Source organism: Cervus canadensis, chromosome 10, assembly GCF_019320065.1.
Source record: "Cervus canadensis isolate Bull #8, Minnesota chromosome 10, ASM1932006v1, whole genome shotgun sequence".
In the NCBI taxonomy this organism is placed as follows: Eukaryota; Metazoa; Chordata; class Mammalia; order Artiodactyla; family Cervidae; genus Cervus; species Cervus canadensis.
The window spans coordinates 78,964,084-78,981,732 of record NC_057395.1 but is presented as its reverse complement, the minus strand read 5'-3'; the positions used below and the strand labels follow the sequence as shown (position 1 = coordinate 78,981,732).

At 45.4% G+C, this 17,649-nt stretch overlaps 1 protein-coding gene and 1 long non-coding RNA gene across 7 annotated transcripts in view; one reads left to right on the top strand and one right to left on the bottom strand.

Annotated features, from left to right (window-relative positions):
- TSHZ2 (teashirt zinc finger homeobox 2) overlaps window positions 1–17,649 on the bottom strand; it is a 475,561-nt gene that overhangs the window by 315,985 nt on the left and 141,927 nt on the right. The gene's annotated exons all lie outside the window — the stretch shown is intronic.
- On the top strand, window positions 7,254–8,871 carry LOC122448693. Its single transcript, XR_006271724.1, has 3 exons — window positions 7,254–7,307; window positions 8,387–8,628; window positions 8,745–8,871. It is a non-coding gene; the product is annotated as an uncharacterized LOC122448693 (long non-coding RNA).

The following is a 17,649-nucleotide window of genomic DNA, read 5'->3' as shown; positions in this document are numbered from 1 at the left end:
GTATTTTAATTTTTCAGAACCCCAAGCCCCATCCCCACACATTTGGGGCTCTGGGGCAGGCAGATGAAGGCAGAAATGCCCCCCAACACCCCCCTCCCCCACGAATAATCTCTACTATATTAATCGATTTCAGCAGGTAACTGATCACCTTTTCTTCATTTTGCTTCTGTACATGAGATCTGTGTATCGTCACTTAACAAAAAAGAAGGGGAAAACAATCCTGGCAGCCCTTTTAATCAGTCAGAAGAAACAGCAGGGAAAGAATTCCAAACCTCTTTTCCCTCCTCTTCTCTCTCAGCAGAGTTTTTCATAGAATGGTGTAACGTGAGGCCTTCCTTTGGGTAAAGCAATTTGCATCACTTAAAGGAGTGAAAGGGAACTTTAATACCAAGTTTATCTAAGCTACTGCGAGAGAAGGGACTTGGAGTGCTAATTAAAATCAAGAGAAGCACAGACTACTGGATGGTTGGGGGGTGGAGAGAGGCTGGGGAGACAATGGTTTTGGGGAACATAGTAGGTCCACCTACTTTGCGTGTTACCTGAAGAGGTCCTTCAGGTTCCTTTCCTATAAAATAAAGGTATGAGTGTCTACTGCTAGGGTTTAGGTGAGATGATGAGCTATTGCATGTGAATGTCAGCTCAGTGCCTGGCATGTAGCAGGCAGCCAGCAAGTGATGCGCAGAGCTGTGGGCCTTTTTTTTTCCTCCTGGTCATTCACCTGCCTGGGCTTCCCAGGTGGCTGAGTGGTAAAGAGTCCATATGCAGGAGACTCGGGTTCGATCCCTGGGTCGAGAAGATCCCCTGGAGGAAGAAATGGCAATGCACTCCAGTATTCTTGTCTGGGAAATCATCCCATGGACAGAGGAGCCTGGTGAGAATAGCCACTAGATTAGCCACTCAGCAGCAACAATAACAGTTCATCTGCCATTTAAACTCAAACGAATTTAAATTCCCCTAATGACTAGCTCTCCCATCCGTTGATTTTTTTCAATACTTATTTGGTAAACTCAAGCACCGATATAAACTATCCAAACATGAATACTAGAAATGGTATCATAAGAGAAGCATCCTTAAGTAGGATCATTTCAAAGTCTTCCCTCTTGGGAGAGTGATCCACACTGTAGCACCCCATATGATGGAACGCTCCTCAGCATCAAGAAGGAACATCTGATACATGTGAGAACTGGCATGGATCACAAAGACGTTACGTATGAAAGAAGCCAGTCCCCAAAGGTTAATTACCGTAGAACGTTATCTGTGTACATTATCAGAGAGACTCAGTATCCAGAAGGAGTGCGGCTGAGTGGGTGACAGGGTGGAGCTGGAGGGAGGTGTGAGTACAGAGGGGTACAGAGGGGAGGAGGGGTTTCTGCAGCCGTGGGGCTGTTCCCTGCGCTGACTGTTGTGACCATAATACGAGTCATGCATGAGTTAAAATTCACAGAACTGAACACCACCAGGAAAAGTCCATTTTACCATACGCTAGTTTAAAAAGTAACATTAAAAGCCTCCGAACACAAAGTGTTCATTCTTGGAAGATGCATTCCATTTTAGCACACAGACAAAAATAATCCAAAACAGGACACAGGGCAACACCTCCTCTGTGTGTATGTGTGTGTGTGTGTGTGTGTGTGGTGTGTACCTGAGCAAGAAAAAGAGTGCAAATGTCACATATAAATTATATGAGCGTGGGGGTAAGTGTGACATTTCCCTCTAGGTTATTGGTTGGGATTATGGACCCGGGTGGGGTAGAAGAGCAGTGAGCCAGGAATGGGGCCAGGAACCGGGGAGTGAAGCATGCACAGGGGATAGGTGACCAATCGAACTCTAAAAGCAGTAGCTACAGTCCATCTGCTCTGGTAAAACCATGCACGTGTGCACACGGGGACGACACAGTAGCCCGTCGGGCTCTGAGTGAGTGTGGCTGCGCTACGTCGTCAAGGAAAGCGCCTTTGAAGAAGTTTGTAGAGAGTGCATCTCATTCAGAAGACTCAGACAGGTGAGTTAAAACCCTGAGGGACATCAGCTCTTCCCTTTCAAAACTCCCAGCTGCCCTTACGTGGCTTTGTAAGCAGGGAAAACAGAGTGTCAAACTGCCAGACAGTCTTTATGGAGGCAGGCAGTGCTCCCGGAAGAATGAACATGGGAAATACTGAAGCGTCAGGAGGGGGAGAAAAGTCCTCTTTGGTTCAAAACCTTTCCATTTAAAACCTCAAACTGGTTTGTTAATGTTAATAGGCAAATCCACTCAAACGCTCCTTTGCAGACAGTTTCAAAGAAATAATGAGTTCCTCCATCTTCTGGATAGAGGTGAGGAGGGCAGCGTGATGTCTTTATTACTGGGGAGTCTGGGGTTTCCCGGGCCCTTTTCTATGTCTCGCCCTCTGTGTTCACATACTGACTTTGCCTGGTGAATCACGCCCACTTTACGGACGGGGAAAGTGAGGCTCATAGGAGGTGACTTTTACATGAGTGGAATGCCTTTCATTTTTCAAAAAGTGTTTCCATGGGTGTCTTTGCCTCCAGATAGCATCAAGGACTTGCCCATGAAACACATGGCCTAAATTCTTAGAGAAATGGAAACAAATCTATCAAAGAATGCAAGGACAACATTCTTATAAAAGATCCTCGAGGACAGGCTGTTCACATCTGTTTGTTCTAGTAGACAAAGGGTTAGGCTAAACTGACCTTGCAGTCCTGAGTACACCCCACAGTCCGTGTCAGGAATGTTGATAAGGATAAATCAAGAACACAGAGTGTTACTGGCCCTGCAACTATGGAGTCCAGCAAGTTAGGACAATTTTCTCAATACTATATTTGGCAATATGATAGGATTTGTTGGAATGTCTAGATGTTCGGTTGGTTTTTATTGGTTTCCCTCAGAACATCGAATACACACAGACCTCAACATAAATAAAAATGTAAAATTACATTTTTTTCCAGGAAGGTAAAATGAGGATTTGTTTAAGCAAGAATGTACTGTCAGAGGGAGAGCGGGCAGACAGGTGAGGAGCTCAGATCCATGTTTCTCAGTAGCCCCCCTCATTGGAGGTCCATGCTTGGGCTGACCCCCAGCCCGCTAGTATCAGCTTGCTCTGCAGCAATCTGGCTTTCTTTGGGTAGAATTCAGGCTTGTGTTTTCTGTGTGGAATGTCTACCAACGTGGCAGACCACAAGGAAGAGACCCAAGTCGGGGAAACAGCAGAACTGGCTCAAACTGGGGGTGTTATCCTTACGGCTGTCCATGTTGCGCTGAGTTATGGGAAAAATGAGATTAATTACAGGAAGTGGAGACACATCAAAGGCAAGGAAGTGGCAGATCAGAGCTTCTGGCTGAAGGGACTAAGTTGAGAAACAAACGGAGGTCACGTCCGAGTCAACAGTGATGGAGGCTAACGCAGAGTGACGTGAAGCCCCGCTGGACAAGGTGAGGGGCGTGGGCTCTCGGGGACCCCTGTGTGGGGGCTGCCCAGGGAACCCGGGGGCTTGGCTCACCTCCTGGAGGAAGCAGAAGGCCAGGGAAGTGATGCAGCGAGTGACACGAACACCACAGGTTTTGCTTTAGTAGCATAAGTAAATGCAGGGGAGGGAAAGGAAGGGGAGAAGGAAATAGACCCAGGGATGAGGAGTGGAGGTGAGAGGTGGGAAGAGAAGGGAGGGAGGGTGGAAGGGCCGGAGAAGAGAAACAGTGAACCAGAAGTAACGTGAAAGTGGATCCCAGAGGTAGCCGGAGTGAACGCCAGGTCCTGGAAAAAAAGTGGATTCCAGAGGTAGCCGGAGTGAACGCCAAGTCCTGAAAAAAAAGTGGATCCCAGAGGTAGCCGGGGTGAACGCCAACTCCTGATACATACTTTATATCAGGACAAGCTAACTAAACACGGATTTTGTAACACAAGCAATTTACTATTTAGTGCATTTGCTTAAATCCTGCTGGGTTTGGCACAAGATAGCCAAGTGCATAACACATACACCTGAAGAACCATGGGGCAGGTCTCGTGATGTGGGCACGGCACGAGGAAAGGGACTAGAGCGAAAGGAGGAAGACAGAGGGATGGGGTGAGAGACCGAGGAAGGGCAGGACAGGAGGGGACTCGGGTTTTCCAATGGAAAATGGAGGGAGGAGAATTCCCTTCTTTGAGGGTCACAGAGACTAACGAGGGGTAAAAGCGATGGCGACAGCCTTTGGGGGTGGACAGGACTCAGGTATTTTGGAGACGCGGAAGTCCACCCTTGCCCTAAGTCCTAAGGGAGCGGCACTCTCAAAGGATGGCAGCCTCTCTCAGAACACAGGATGCCGACAGCGAGACACGCAAGGGCAGGCAGGCGCCTTCATGAAACCGTGAGAGCAGGGACGCCGAGCTGCCCAGGAGTGCGGACGAAGCCTGGGGCGGGAGCGGACAAGGGGCCTTCCTCTCGGCCAGGCTGCTTCTTCCTTAGTCTTCTCTCCGCCTCTCTGTCTCCTTTCCCCTTTCCCATTCTGTCTCCATCTCTTCCCATTTCTCTTTCTCACTTACACCTTCTCTTTCTCTCTCAATATGGAACACACACTGCTTTGTTTTCAAGACGCAGAGTTCTGCTCCCAGTCCCTGGAAGACAGAGTTGCCTGTGTGGTTCCTTTCTTTTTCATCTTTTCAGGGTCATTCAAGTGCAAATGGGTGAACAGTAACAGATTAAGATGCAACTCCAGTTAAAGTCTTTAGACGCCACAACGCACTAATGTCAACATGCTGTTTTAGCAGCTGCAAATTACTAGAAGAAGGGAAGTTGCTTTTTGTGTGTGTCTCTGGGTGCTTTTTCTTCTTCTTTTTTTTTTTTTTCTTCTAAAATTCAGAAACCTAGAGACTTCATAAAAACTCATCGCAGAGAGACTGGAGTGAGAACGCAGAGCATGGGAAAGCACGGTATAGACAGATGTGAAGCTAGGCTTATTTCTCCCCAACTTCCATTGCCGGGAAGCCATCTCTAAAGAAGGGACGGGTTTGATGGGAGACTCATCAGAGGACCCGGATGCTCAGCTTTTAACTTATTTTTGCAAAGCAGGTATTTTCTTGCAAATAAGAATTACAGAATAGCCTCCAGCTAAATTGCAAGGAGTCCCTGAAGAGCAAACCCTCAGAGGGGAGACTCACTGAAGAAGAAAATGAAGATGACAAGGCTGTTGCTTCTTAATAAACATGATCGCATTTTCAGCATGCATTATTTATTACTTTTCTTTCACTGATTTATTGTCCTAAAACATGTAATCTAATATGGAGAGGCGCACACATGCCCGTACAGATGTCCCGGCGTACTCCTCATGTTTCACAAAAAACAAAACATGTAACGACCCCAAATGTTCAGGAGGTCTCGGTTAGATGTGGCTTATCTGTTCATCTTTCTCATCTCTCTGATTTTCTTTTTTGCAAGATGCATAAATAGAATAAAATCCTTATCACCGAAAGTGATACTATCAGTCCCTGCCTGTGTTGTATTGAGTCACTTCAGTCGCGTGCGACGCTTTGCGACCCTGCGGACCGTAGCCCGCCAGGCTCCTCTGTCCGTGAGATTTTCTAGGCAAGAGTACTGGAGTGGGTTGCCATGCCCCTCTCCAGGGGATCTTCCTGACCCAGAGACTGAGCCCACATCTCTTAAGTCTCCTGTTTTGGCAGGAGGGTTCTTTACCACCAGCACCACCTGGGAAGCCCTTAGTCACTGCCTAGTAAGCTTCATCTCTATGCAGAGGGCTTACTATATAATATCACTGATCCCACAGAAGAGACCATCTCCCCCACTTTGGATGCAGGAAAGTGGAGGCTCAGAGAGTTTAAGTGACTTGCCTGAAGTCACAGCTACAGATCGCTGAGCCTGGATTAGAACTTGGGTGTCTGGACGTTAAAAGCATGTTTTAATTGGTAAATCACACTGTCCTGGAGCAAGACAGCAAAAAGCTGGCGAGGGCAGAGCCTAAGCTCAAATCCGGTTACTCTGAAGCTAGAACGTGAGGTCTTCTCCACTAACCACACTGCTCATAGGCATGTAAGTTCCTCCAAAATCAGTCAACACCGAGCCTTTTAAAAGAAAACAAACAGCAACCTTTGGGTCTGCCTCTACCTTACCGGTAACTCTTTTTCTTTTCGTTTTTTTCTTTCGGTTCTGTCAAGATGTACACATAACCATTTCTTGAGGCTTATGTGGACTTAAGTGCACAGCATCTAGTGTTAAGAAATTAATAACTGTCATTAATAAGTAAACTTACTGAGCCACTCTCAATGATGATACAGTGTGAACCAGTCTTTTTTTTTTTTTGCTCTTGCCAGGAATTAACAAGGAACAGGACCATGCACCTCCAGGAACACTTCCTGTTAGCTTCCCTTCCAGGAAGGAAATGAATATAGCACTGAGCTTTTCCGAGACTGTGGACGTGGTGCTGGTTATACAACGAGGAGACTCTAGTCATTCAGGTCTGGGATCCGTGCTGAAAAGTTAAAGGCAAGCAGAGAGACGCCAGGAGCCTGAGCTGGGATGGGGTTGACGGTGAGTGAGCAGGCCAAAGCTGCATTGGGTATAAGAACGGCCAAACACGGGCCTGAAGCGCTGACCTCCAGTCATTGTGTGGACGTGTCTGTTTGTGCTTCTTGATGACAACAGTAAATCACATTCCATGTACAAAATGTGGAAGTGATAGGCGAATACAAAGAAAAATAAAAACCATGACAAATTGCATGATGGAAATATAACAATATTACATAATAATATAAAATCGCCTTTATCACTGTATCTATTGTTATGCTTATCTCAGATATACTATAGCTATAAATAAATATAATGTATTATAGGATCATAACATACATACTATTTTAAAATCTCCCTTTGTTCACCCTCCTCAATATAATGGCAACTTTTTGTTTTTAGGAACATATATTTTTTAATGGCAGGTGATAATCCATTGTGAAGTATTACAATTTTTTAAAATAATGACCCCCTTATTAATGGGCTTTTTCAGTGGTCATGTATGGATGTGAGAGTTGGACTGTAAAGAACGCTGAGTGCTGAAGAATTGATCCTTTGGAACTGTGGGTTGGAGAAGACTCTCGAGAGTTCCTTGGATTGCAAGGAGATCCAACCAGCCCATCCCAAAGGAAAGCAGTCCTAAATATTCATTGGAAGGACTGGTGCTGAAGCTGAAACTCCAATACACTGGCCACCTGATGCAAAGAGCTGACTCATTTGAAAAAACCCTGATGCTGGGAAAGATTGAGGGCAGGAGGAGAAGGGGACAACAGAGGATGAGATGGTTGGATGGCATCACCAACTCAATGGACATGAGTGTGAGTAAACTCTGGGAGTTGGTGATGGACAGGGAGGCCTGGCGTGCTGCAGTCCATGGGGTTGCAAAGAGTCAGACATGACTGAGAGACTGAACTGAACTGAACTATTAACGGGTATGACAGTTCTTTCTAATTCCTCCCAATATTTTACACCCTTCATTGGATATAATCTTGCACATATCCTAGTGTGCATATCCTTCCACTAACTACCTAGAAATGTAATGATTGTGTCCTGGGCCACGTTCACTGCAGAAGCATTTGATACATCAGCAAAATGTTCTTGGTAGGGTATTACCAATTTGGGCCTCCTGTGGATACGTAAAAAGGCTCATTCTCATGTCTCTCCAACTCCCCAGTAATAGATATGGCTATCAAAAGTACAGTAATGATTTGATAGCCAAAATAATAATAGTAATAGCATGTAATAATAATGGTAGTTGGTAGTTTATAATGCATTTCTTTGGTAACCAATTCAGATATGTAAGGCCACTTCCTTGGTAGCGCAGATAGTGAAGAATCTGCCTATACAAGGCAGGAGACCCGGGTTCGATTCCTGAGTCGAGAAGATCCCCTGGAGAAGACAATGGCAACCCACTCCAGTATTCTCGCCCGGAGAACGCCATGATCAGAGGAGACTGGTGGGCTATTGTCCATGCGGTCGCAGAGTCAGACGCAACTGAGCAACTAAACTAATCCCCACTAATCAGATATATTAATATACACACGCCAAAGTTTTACAAGAATCTACTGTCTTAAAATGTAAACAAAAGCAAAGAAAAAGCAGTAGCCACAAACATGAACTCCAACGGCCCTGGGGGACAAAATGAGTCCTGGACCAGAAAACAAACAAGAAACCCAAGGCAGAACCGGGTGGAAGGTGTCTGGTTAACACCAAAAGGACATTGTCTTTCTAAGAGTTGACGTGGATTCGCCCGTAACAGCTTAGCTATGAAGAAATGTGTCCTAAACAGGGTTGAGACAACTTCTTCAACAGAAGAATTGCTTTTCCTTAAGATCTATATCTCTTTTCCCTTCCCCTCTCTAATTTAGGAAGATGACTTAGTTCTTTCTCCTTCCAGGAAAGTGTACATATTCTGCGGGGCCACTGTGAGTCAGATTGGAGTTGAGAGTCACCGTCTGGGTTACCAACAACAAGCTTCAAGAATGAAGCCAGGTGACTCGTCAGGAAGAAGTCACACTATGGCAGAAAAATGACGCCCGTTAGCAAATGAGAGAGTAGAAGCCTGAGCAGAACCTCTTCTTTCCTCATGTGCATGAGCACGTGCAAGCTGCTTCTCCTCCTCTTCAGCCTGGCAGCCTGGTGCGTCTTTGAGGCTTGGGATCAGGCCAAGCAGGGGTTAAATCTTGTCCGTCTGTCTGTCTGACTGTCTCTCTCTCGTCTCCCTCCCTAACTCTCCTTCTTACTTTTTCTTTCAGCAAATATTTATTGAATCAGCCTCTCTGTTGTGTGCTGGGGATACATTCCAGCCATCCGTTCAGCCATACATTCAGCCACGGAGACAGAACATCCATGAAGGAGCCCAGGATTCCCGTTTCTCCTTCTCACTTCTCTCTCTTCCTGGTGAACCTCGCGGATTTCAGCTCCGACTCTACGTGCAGCAGGGATCTAGGGAGCCTGGTTTGCATCCTCTAGGTTCTTGTCAAACAGCTGCGAATGACTACCCCAGACTCTATTGTCTGCAGACTTCCGGCTTTGACTATATTTTACTTTCCTGTAAAATATGCTATTTCGTTTCGAGATCTGCTGCTGTCCACCAAAAATACAACTCTGTTACTAACCCTGCCAGCTCCTGAATGATACCTTTGTGGACACTAAAAACAATTTAATGGCATGTCACAATAGCAATTCACTCTGTTAATAGCCCCGCTCAATAATACTATATTGCATAAACCTCCTCCAGTCGTCTGACAAATAATTCACCTTTATTCACTCCACAGTAAGCTCCATTTCACTAACAAATATATTTCTCCCCAAACCTACAAATATCCAGCATCTCTGTCCTGTGACAATAGCTATTTTTTCGGATGAGGTCAGTGGTATCAGGTTTCCATTACCGCTCACTGGCTTAGTCCCAATGACCATCTTTTTCCACGCAGTGCGTCAAATTAGGGGACAGCATAGTTTCTGATTTCTCGCTCACACACCAGTGCATGAATGCACCATGATTATGCAGGCACGGGAAGAATTTGCTCTCTCTGTGGACAGTGGTTCAGATGGAGAGGCAAGGAACATTCCCTTCTCTGAGAACGCCTGTTCATTCCATCTATTTATTTTTCTAAATGTCCCCTTTGGTGGCAGTAGGCAATGGGCTCTTGACCTGGGAACCGTGGTCCTTTAAATGCCTAAATTCAGGCATTTAAAAAAAAATCATTTCCACCAAACTTTACCTAAAATTGAGGGTTTCTTCAGTTATAAATGCAGGCACCTGATCACGGGACCTGTGACTTTAGCACCGGTACAAATCACAGGTATCATCATATCATATTACAGTGTTGCAGAGATATTGAAATATCACTGACATTTATTACTATTTGAAAATTATAGTAGTTATTAGGCCTCCTCATAGATTGTGTTATCGAATGTCTTAATAAAGAAGTACGTATATAACTATATCCAAGTCTGTTTCTTAAAAAATATTTTGATGACTACATTTCCATATAATTGGATCTTTTTGGTAGTCTTTTATTGATATTTAGTAACAATATATTTTTATCATGTGCATTTAAAAGTGGTATTCTGAAAAGGGGTTGGGGATGGGGACTCAGCCAATAGTATAAAATAGTTAAGAACTAGCTCTCTGCAGGACATGTGGTAGGAAGGAGCATGTGGTTGGAAGTCAGGCACACAAGGGCTCAAATCTGGATTTTTCAATAAAAGTAATAACACAACAGGCACCCCTAGCATGCTTTCCACGGGCCAGGCATTGTTCTAAATGTTTTGCATGTGTTCAATGCGTTGAATCTCTACTCTGTGAAATCTGTCCTTTCACTAGCCTTCACTTTACAAAAGAGGAGTCTGGAGCTCAGAGATGTCGGCAGCATGTCCGCGATCACTCAGCTGGTGAGCTGGAGAGATGAAGTCCGCGCCCGGAGGAGCCGCTCTTCATCTCTCTCGCACATTAGTGATTAGAGCAAACCAACCAACCAGCAAGTGCTCTGCATGCCACATCACTGCTCCGTAAACTGACCCTGTAAGCGTCTTCCTGTAGTTATTACTGTAACTTTTTAGATGAGAAAAATGGGATTAAGGAGAAGTTGGATAGGTGGCACAAAACCATACAGCTTGGAAGAGACAGGTACAGCAATGCCAAACCCGGTGTATTGCCTGTTTTTGTGAATCAAGTTTTACTGGCCTACAGGCACACCCCTTTGTAAACGCATTGTTTATGACTGCTTTCTCGCAACATGGCAGAGCTGAGTAGTGCTGCAGAAACCACAAGGTCTGCAAAGGCCAAAGACGTTTGCCATCAAGTCCTTTACAGACTAAGTTTGCAGCCATCGTGTGCTACGCCACCTCCTGTCTGCCTGTCACTTACTTGTTGCAATGTGGTCCTGGGAAAGGAAGTCACCTCTGCCTTCAGTGCCCTGAATGGTAAAATGGGGTCATAGCGGTGTTAATATCTTGGGATGTTCATGGACATGAAATGCGTGGAAAGAGTTTAGCACAGTTCCTGGCACAGGATAAAGGTTCAGGAAATGTTGGTGGCTATTATTATTCCCATGATTTTCATTTGAATCTGTAACTAAGACCTCATGTCATACTCTAAAAAGTTTAACAGTTCATAAAGTCAAGTTAGCAATTTCTGGGCATGTCAGCCGCCGGAAGAAACTGACCCTGATGCTGAGTTTCCATCTCATTCTCTGAAGAAGTAACCTGCCTCTTAGATTAGGACAACACTGTCCAATCAAACAAACCAACTACCAGTCAATGAGCCGGTGTTTCCAGCACCACTCAGCCATCTCTTTCATTACGTACAAAATTCAGCCCCTAAATGGATTCAAGTGACTGGAGCTCAACCTGGGTCACAAATCACCCAAGACATAGACGCCTGAGGGCAAATGAGCACAAGGGTGCAAACCCCATGGGGTAAAGGACCACGTCAAGTAAAGGAGACTGGATGGGGGAAGGCCAGGCCAGGGAAGACTGGAATTATTAATACCTAAAATGGAGTTTGTTGAAGGAAAGAATGCCAGGCTTTTTTCCTTGCATGCTGCTTCCCAGGCAAACACTGGCTGATGCTAAGAAGAAGTTGTCTTCCCCATGCTCTGTCTACAGAGGCAAAGAGAAAACTAAGATGGTTACATATGTTTAGGGAAAATCAGAGTGTTTTGGCTTCAAGTTTGCTTTCTCTATCAACCATATTAAGCAGGCAATTACTCAACACTCCATTTGGCCTGGAAGATGCTGCCTTAACATGGAGAACCCTATTTATAAGCTCCTTTTAAAAGTGAAAGCAGCAGAGTGATGTGGTTGGAAACACAGCTTTGGAGTTAAGCACGCATGGGTTCAAAGCCCAGTCCCCCCATTCCCAGGTTCATTTTTCCTGGCTTCAGTTTTCTGATTCAGGAAATGGGGTAAGTACTTGTATTATGGGCCCCAGTACTTCAGCCTTCCATCTCTCTGTGCCTTTCCCGGCTAACTAGAGTGTCCCTCTTTCTGACTCCCAGCTAGGCATGTGGCTTGTGTCGTCTGTTGGGATGTTGGCAAACGTAATGCAAAACAGAAACTGAAAGGTGTTTACATAACCCAGCTTGCTCACTTTCCTCCTGTCCCACTGCTGCAGAAAGAAAATGCGTAGGTTAGCCTGCTAGATGGAGAGAGCTGCCTGGTACGGGGCCAGGGCGTCTCAGCCATCACAGTCAAAGCCGTCCCCTATCAGCGGACAGCTAGCCAGTTCCCAAAGACGGGAGAGAGCCCAGCCAGGACCAGCAGAGCCTCTGAGCTGACCTGGACGCTGACCGCAGATTTATAGATGGGCCGGCTAAGCCCAGATCAGCTGCACCCACATGCTAGTGGGCCAATAAGTGTTCACAGTTTTACATCAGTGAGGTTTAGGTTTGGGTTCGTAGGTTTATGTTGCTGCCTTTGCTACATAGCATTGTCCTGTCAGCAGATTGCTTGCACGCATGCTCAGTAGCTCAGTCATGTCCAACCCTTTGCGACCCCGTGGACTGCAGCCCGCTAAGCTCCGCTGTCCCTGGGATTTCCCAGGCAAGAATACTGGAGGGGGTTGCCATTTCCTCCTCCAGGGGGTCTTTCCTACTCAGGGATTGAACACACGCCTCTTGGGTTTCCTGCATTGCAGGTGGATTCCTTACAGCTGAGCCACTGGGGAAACCCTGTCAATAGATTAGCTGATATACTTACTTCACAGAGTTGCCTTGAAAAATAAATAAGATCATACCTAACAGAGTTGGTGCCCAATGAGCAGAGGTGCCTGGAAATACTAGAATTGTTACTGGAGCAAAACACGTTCGTCGATATTAACCCGCGTTCTGTCTTTAGCCTTTTATGTAACCAGTTGTGTTCGTCACCTCAGGGAAGGGATGTTGCAGGTAGAAAGCAGAGATGCCCTCCATCTCTCCTTAGCTTTCTTCTCCCAAAGGCTAACCCCCTTGAAAAGCTTAGAGGATTTGGAACAGAAATAAAAGAAAAAGGATTTGGGCCAGAACAGAGAGTTGAGAGTAGGTCTTCCTCTCCCCTATTTCACACCCACCCCCCCAGATTAAGAAGAGATTCCAGTTGGGCTGGGAGGGGGAGAGAAGAGGGAAGAGAAAAAACTGCTCAACAGTGGAGGCCAACACCTTGGGGATTAAACGGCTCTGGTATGTTAGACAGCCAGGATACCAGGGTGGCCTTGCAGAAAGATATCTGTGCTCAGCCACGGCCCAGGTGCCAGAGAGAGCTCCCTGACACCATGAAGGAGGAGGTGCCACAGAACACCAAGGGGCTCTCCACTTTCCCAAAGACCCTGCTTTTCGTCCCAAACATTTTAGGCTGGCATATTATCTGGATTTCCAGTTCAACCTCAAAGGAAGAGGACTCTGTTAACAGGTTGGGGTTAAAATGTTGTGTGTGCTTTGCTGAAAATAGGAATTCCCTTGTAGTCTAGAAAATGAAAATATATTCCTTGCTTCATCCATCTTTAATTTGTTGCCCTAAGATGCATACTCACTAGATGACAATAATATGATGGTTACTGTTGATAGGGGGAATAGTTATTTTTAAGGTCCATCAATTATTTTGGGCTTCCCAGGTGGCTCAGAGGTAGAGAATCCACCTGCCAAGGCAGGAGACGCAGGTTCCATTCCTGGGTCAGGAAGATCCCCTGGAGAAGGAAATGGCAACCCACTCTGGTATTCTCGCCTGGAAAATCCCATGGACAGACAAGCCTGGTGGGCTACAGTCCATGGAGAAGCAAAGAGTCAGACGTGAGCTAGTGCCTAAAAAACAACAATCACTTATATTGGTATGAAAAGTAGAGAAGCTTTTGTAGCCAGAGTAGATGACATTTAAGAAATACCTATCAATAGATGACCTCATCTCCAATAGATCAGATCCTAGGAGGGAGAGTAGGGGGTAAAGAGATTCACCAGAGACACCACTGTCCTTGCAAGATGACCCTGGCTGCCCCAGATCCTTGAGAAGAAAGATCCTTCCACGGAAGTCACACCCTGGCAGTCTTCAGGCTGTATCTGGCCAGGAGATGTATTTTCTTTGGCTTGCTTGATATTTTTTAAAAAATGCTATCAACCCTTAAAAATCAAGAAATATCTTTCCAAACACACACACAAAAAGAGATCCAGATTTCTGCGTGTGTGTGCGCGCACTCAGTCGTGTCTGACTCTCTGTGGCCGCACGGACTGTAGCCAACCAGGCTCCTCTGTCCATGGAATTTTCCAGGCAAGACTACTGCAGTGGGTTGCCATTTCCTCCTCCGCAGGATCTTCCCGACCCAGGGATTGAACCTGAGTCTCTTTTGTCTCCTTCTTCAGCAGGCAGATTCTTTACCACTAGCATCACCTGGGAAGCCCATAAAAAAAAGTGAAAGTCGCTCAGCCCTTGCTGACTCTTTTACCATCTGATTTTTTTTTTTGCCATCAGATGTTTACCATCTGAGCCACCAGGGAAACCCTAGCTCCTTTTAAAAAGTATTATTAATAATAATAAAAAAACTACTGGTATCTCAGTCAGTACAGGAGACTGGGTTTCGATCCCTGGGTCAGGAAGATCCCCTGGAGAAGGAAATGGCAACGCACTCCAGTATTCTTGCCTGGGAAATCCCACGGACGGAGGAGCCTGGCAGAGCCGAGCCCACGGGGTTGCAAGAGTCGGACGACTGAGCGGCTCACCAGGAGCGCCCCCGGGGCTGGGGGCAGCGGCGCCCTCTAGAGGCAGAGCGCGGGCTGCAGCTCACGCGGTTCCCGCCCCGCAGTCTCGCCGATTAAAGGGGCAGCGCTAGCTGCCTGCCATCAGTGGTCCCGACTCTCCGAGTAAACTAAAACTCCTCTGTGCCCGTGGTATTTCTCAAAGTGGAAAAATGAAAGCACGAATAAGTAAGCTATGGGTTTCTTGCTCACTAGCTCATTTATTTTTTCTGACTAGATTTTGGGCATTTAATGTTGCAATTCTGAATTCATCCTTAAGATAACTCAGGGGTGGAGTATGTTTGCTTCCTGCGCTGGGACCTATTGTTTTCACAAGCACCTTGATACGGTGCATGCTCACACACATACATTTAGGGAGTAACAGAACAACTTGTGAACCATCTTGCTTTTGTTTGTCTAAAGTATTTTTAATTTTCCCCCAAACAGAAATATTTGTTTTCCAAAGAGGCCCACATATATTCTGGGGAAAAATAAAGTCTATCACTGGAACTTTAGTAAGATTCCGAAAAGACAGCAAAAATGTTGTGGCAAATGGGGGTGGGGGGGAAGGCCATTTGTAAAGAAGTACTATTTGTATCGAATATCATGAGGAAATAAGTGCATCATGACAATTTTGTACATCTTCTATGATTTGATTGTCAGTAATGAGGCCCACTGGAGAGTGATAAATGTGCAGAGGAAAAGTATCTATTTCACTTACGCCTCAAATTATGCAACTCACGGTTTGATAGCACTTGGCAAAATACAAGTGTATTTGAATGGAATTCAAATTGTTGCTCTTTGCCTAAGACACAGGTAATATCACCAGGGGTCCTGTCTTTGGATTTTTATAAGAGGTAAGAGTTTAAGTAATAGTAGCACTATTACAAAATTACCTTTAAACACTGAAAACATTTTTACTTTGTTACAGGGTGTAATTTCCACTCTTTCCCTCTAATGGCTCATATACAGAAAATGATACACTAATGCAATTTTTCAAATTTAGTTACCTTTTTTTGTGTTCTAAAATTATATGTTCTCATCATTTGCCCTGTTTGTCAGTCTCCAGAATCCATTTATTTCCCTGTTCTTATGGTTCCATAATTTATCTTCTTGTCACAGAACTTTCATAAACTTTTTTTTTTTTAAGATACAAAATACTTGCAATAAACTCTGACAAAAACGCTTCCAGTTCAACTTTTGAAATCTTTCAATTATGTTTTGAACGATTATCATACTTTCTAGTGTTGCTGTGCTGTGAAATCTCTCACAGAGTGACATCTTACTAGGTTAGGGGGAAAATTACTTGAAAAGAGAATCACTTCAAACCATTTATATTTCTTTGCTTCTCCACTTTTGAATATATAGATTTATATTCACGCTCATAGCATGCAGAGAAGGGAAAAAAGGAACGATGAAACGAGAATCGTGTCGGTGATGGATAGAAACACTATTCAGTCAAACTTCAGTTATCTAATGGGGGTGTGGGGTGGGCGGAGATTGTGTCTTCCCGAGCCTTCGGATACCAGAGGGAGACAAAGAGGAATCCGTGATTAGTGGGGCTTACTAAAAACAACAAAACAAAGCTCCGTGGTCTCAAACCACTGGAACTGCTCAACTCAGAGAACTTGGAGAAGCTTGGCTGTGTCTTCCTTGTCATAATCAGCGGACAGTCATGGTACTAGTGGAATGCTCAGCAAGATTCCCTGTGATGCTGAAGGAATGAGTCAAGAAGCCCCAGACCTGTGCTATTTAATGGAGATACAAAGTGAGCCACTATGTAATTTAAAATTTCCTAGCAGCCACATTAAACAAGTAAATAGTAACAAGTAAAATTAAGTTTGATCAGGTATTTTATGTAACCCAGTATATTCACAATGGTGTCATTTTACCATGTAATTCATATAACAAATTATTTTTTCTTTGTTTGAATTTTATATGTATATATTTATAAATTACATAGCACACGATATATACAATTATACCATATAACAACCTATTAGGTTGTTCACATTCTTTTTTCCACACTAAATCATTGAAATTACAGGTGTAGCTTATGCTTATAGAGCATCTAGATTGGGATTAGCTGCATCTCAAGTGCTGAATATGTGGTCCACGGCTACCATTTGGGGCAGCACAGCTCCAGACTGTATCCTCTGGACCAGATTTAGGTTTCCCAAAAAGTGCTCCCGAAGACAGTGGCCTCTCTTCCTATGGCACTTGGCATCATTTCTTGCCAGGGCTTGTTCGACTGTATCTCTCATCTGTGACTACTGACAACAGACCCACTTTGCTCACTACTGTAACCCTGAGTTTTGAAACATAGTAGGTGCTCAGGAAGCACTGAATAAATGGGCTAGTAACGCAATGAGAGAACGGCTGCATTTCCTTCCGTGGAAAGTGAAGCCGTTTCTGAGGAGGATCCAGGTGCCGGAGACGCTGTGCCGCCCGTCACGACCCCCTCCCAGAGCAGCTGTCCCCCAGCTACGGCGAGTGGGGCTGCCGCTGCCCGCAGCCGCCCCCGTGCAGAGGACTGTCCTCAGAGGCTGACAGATGCGCCTTCCCTGGGGGGTCAGGACGCCTCCGTGAGGCCCTCAGCCGGTGCCCGACTGACCGGGGAGCACAGAGACCGTCCTCCTTGCCTCACTAGAGGGGGCCCTCCTGGGGGTCACACTCCAGGCCCCTTTCCTGAGGTTCAGACCAGCTCAGCCTTCACCCGGGACCACAGCTCCCCTGGGGTTCCCCCGGTAAATCTCCTGCACCCAAACCCTTGCCTCAGGCTCCGCTTCTAGCGAGCGGGACACGAGATGCTGCAATTTTCTGTCGTCACATTTTAGCACGTCTTCCTCCTACCCCCACCCCTTTAAATCCACCATTTCTTACAAAATCTTTCCCAAATATCTTTCCTTACTAGTCTTCTTCAAACTATCAATATGCCACTTCCTAAGAACTA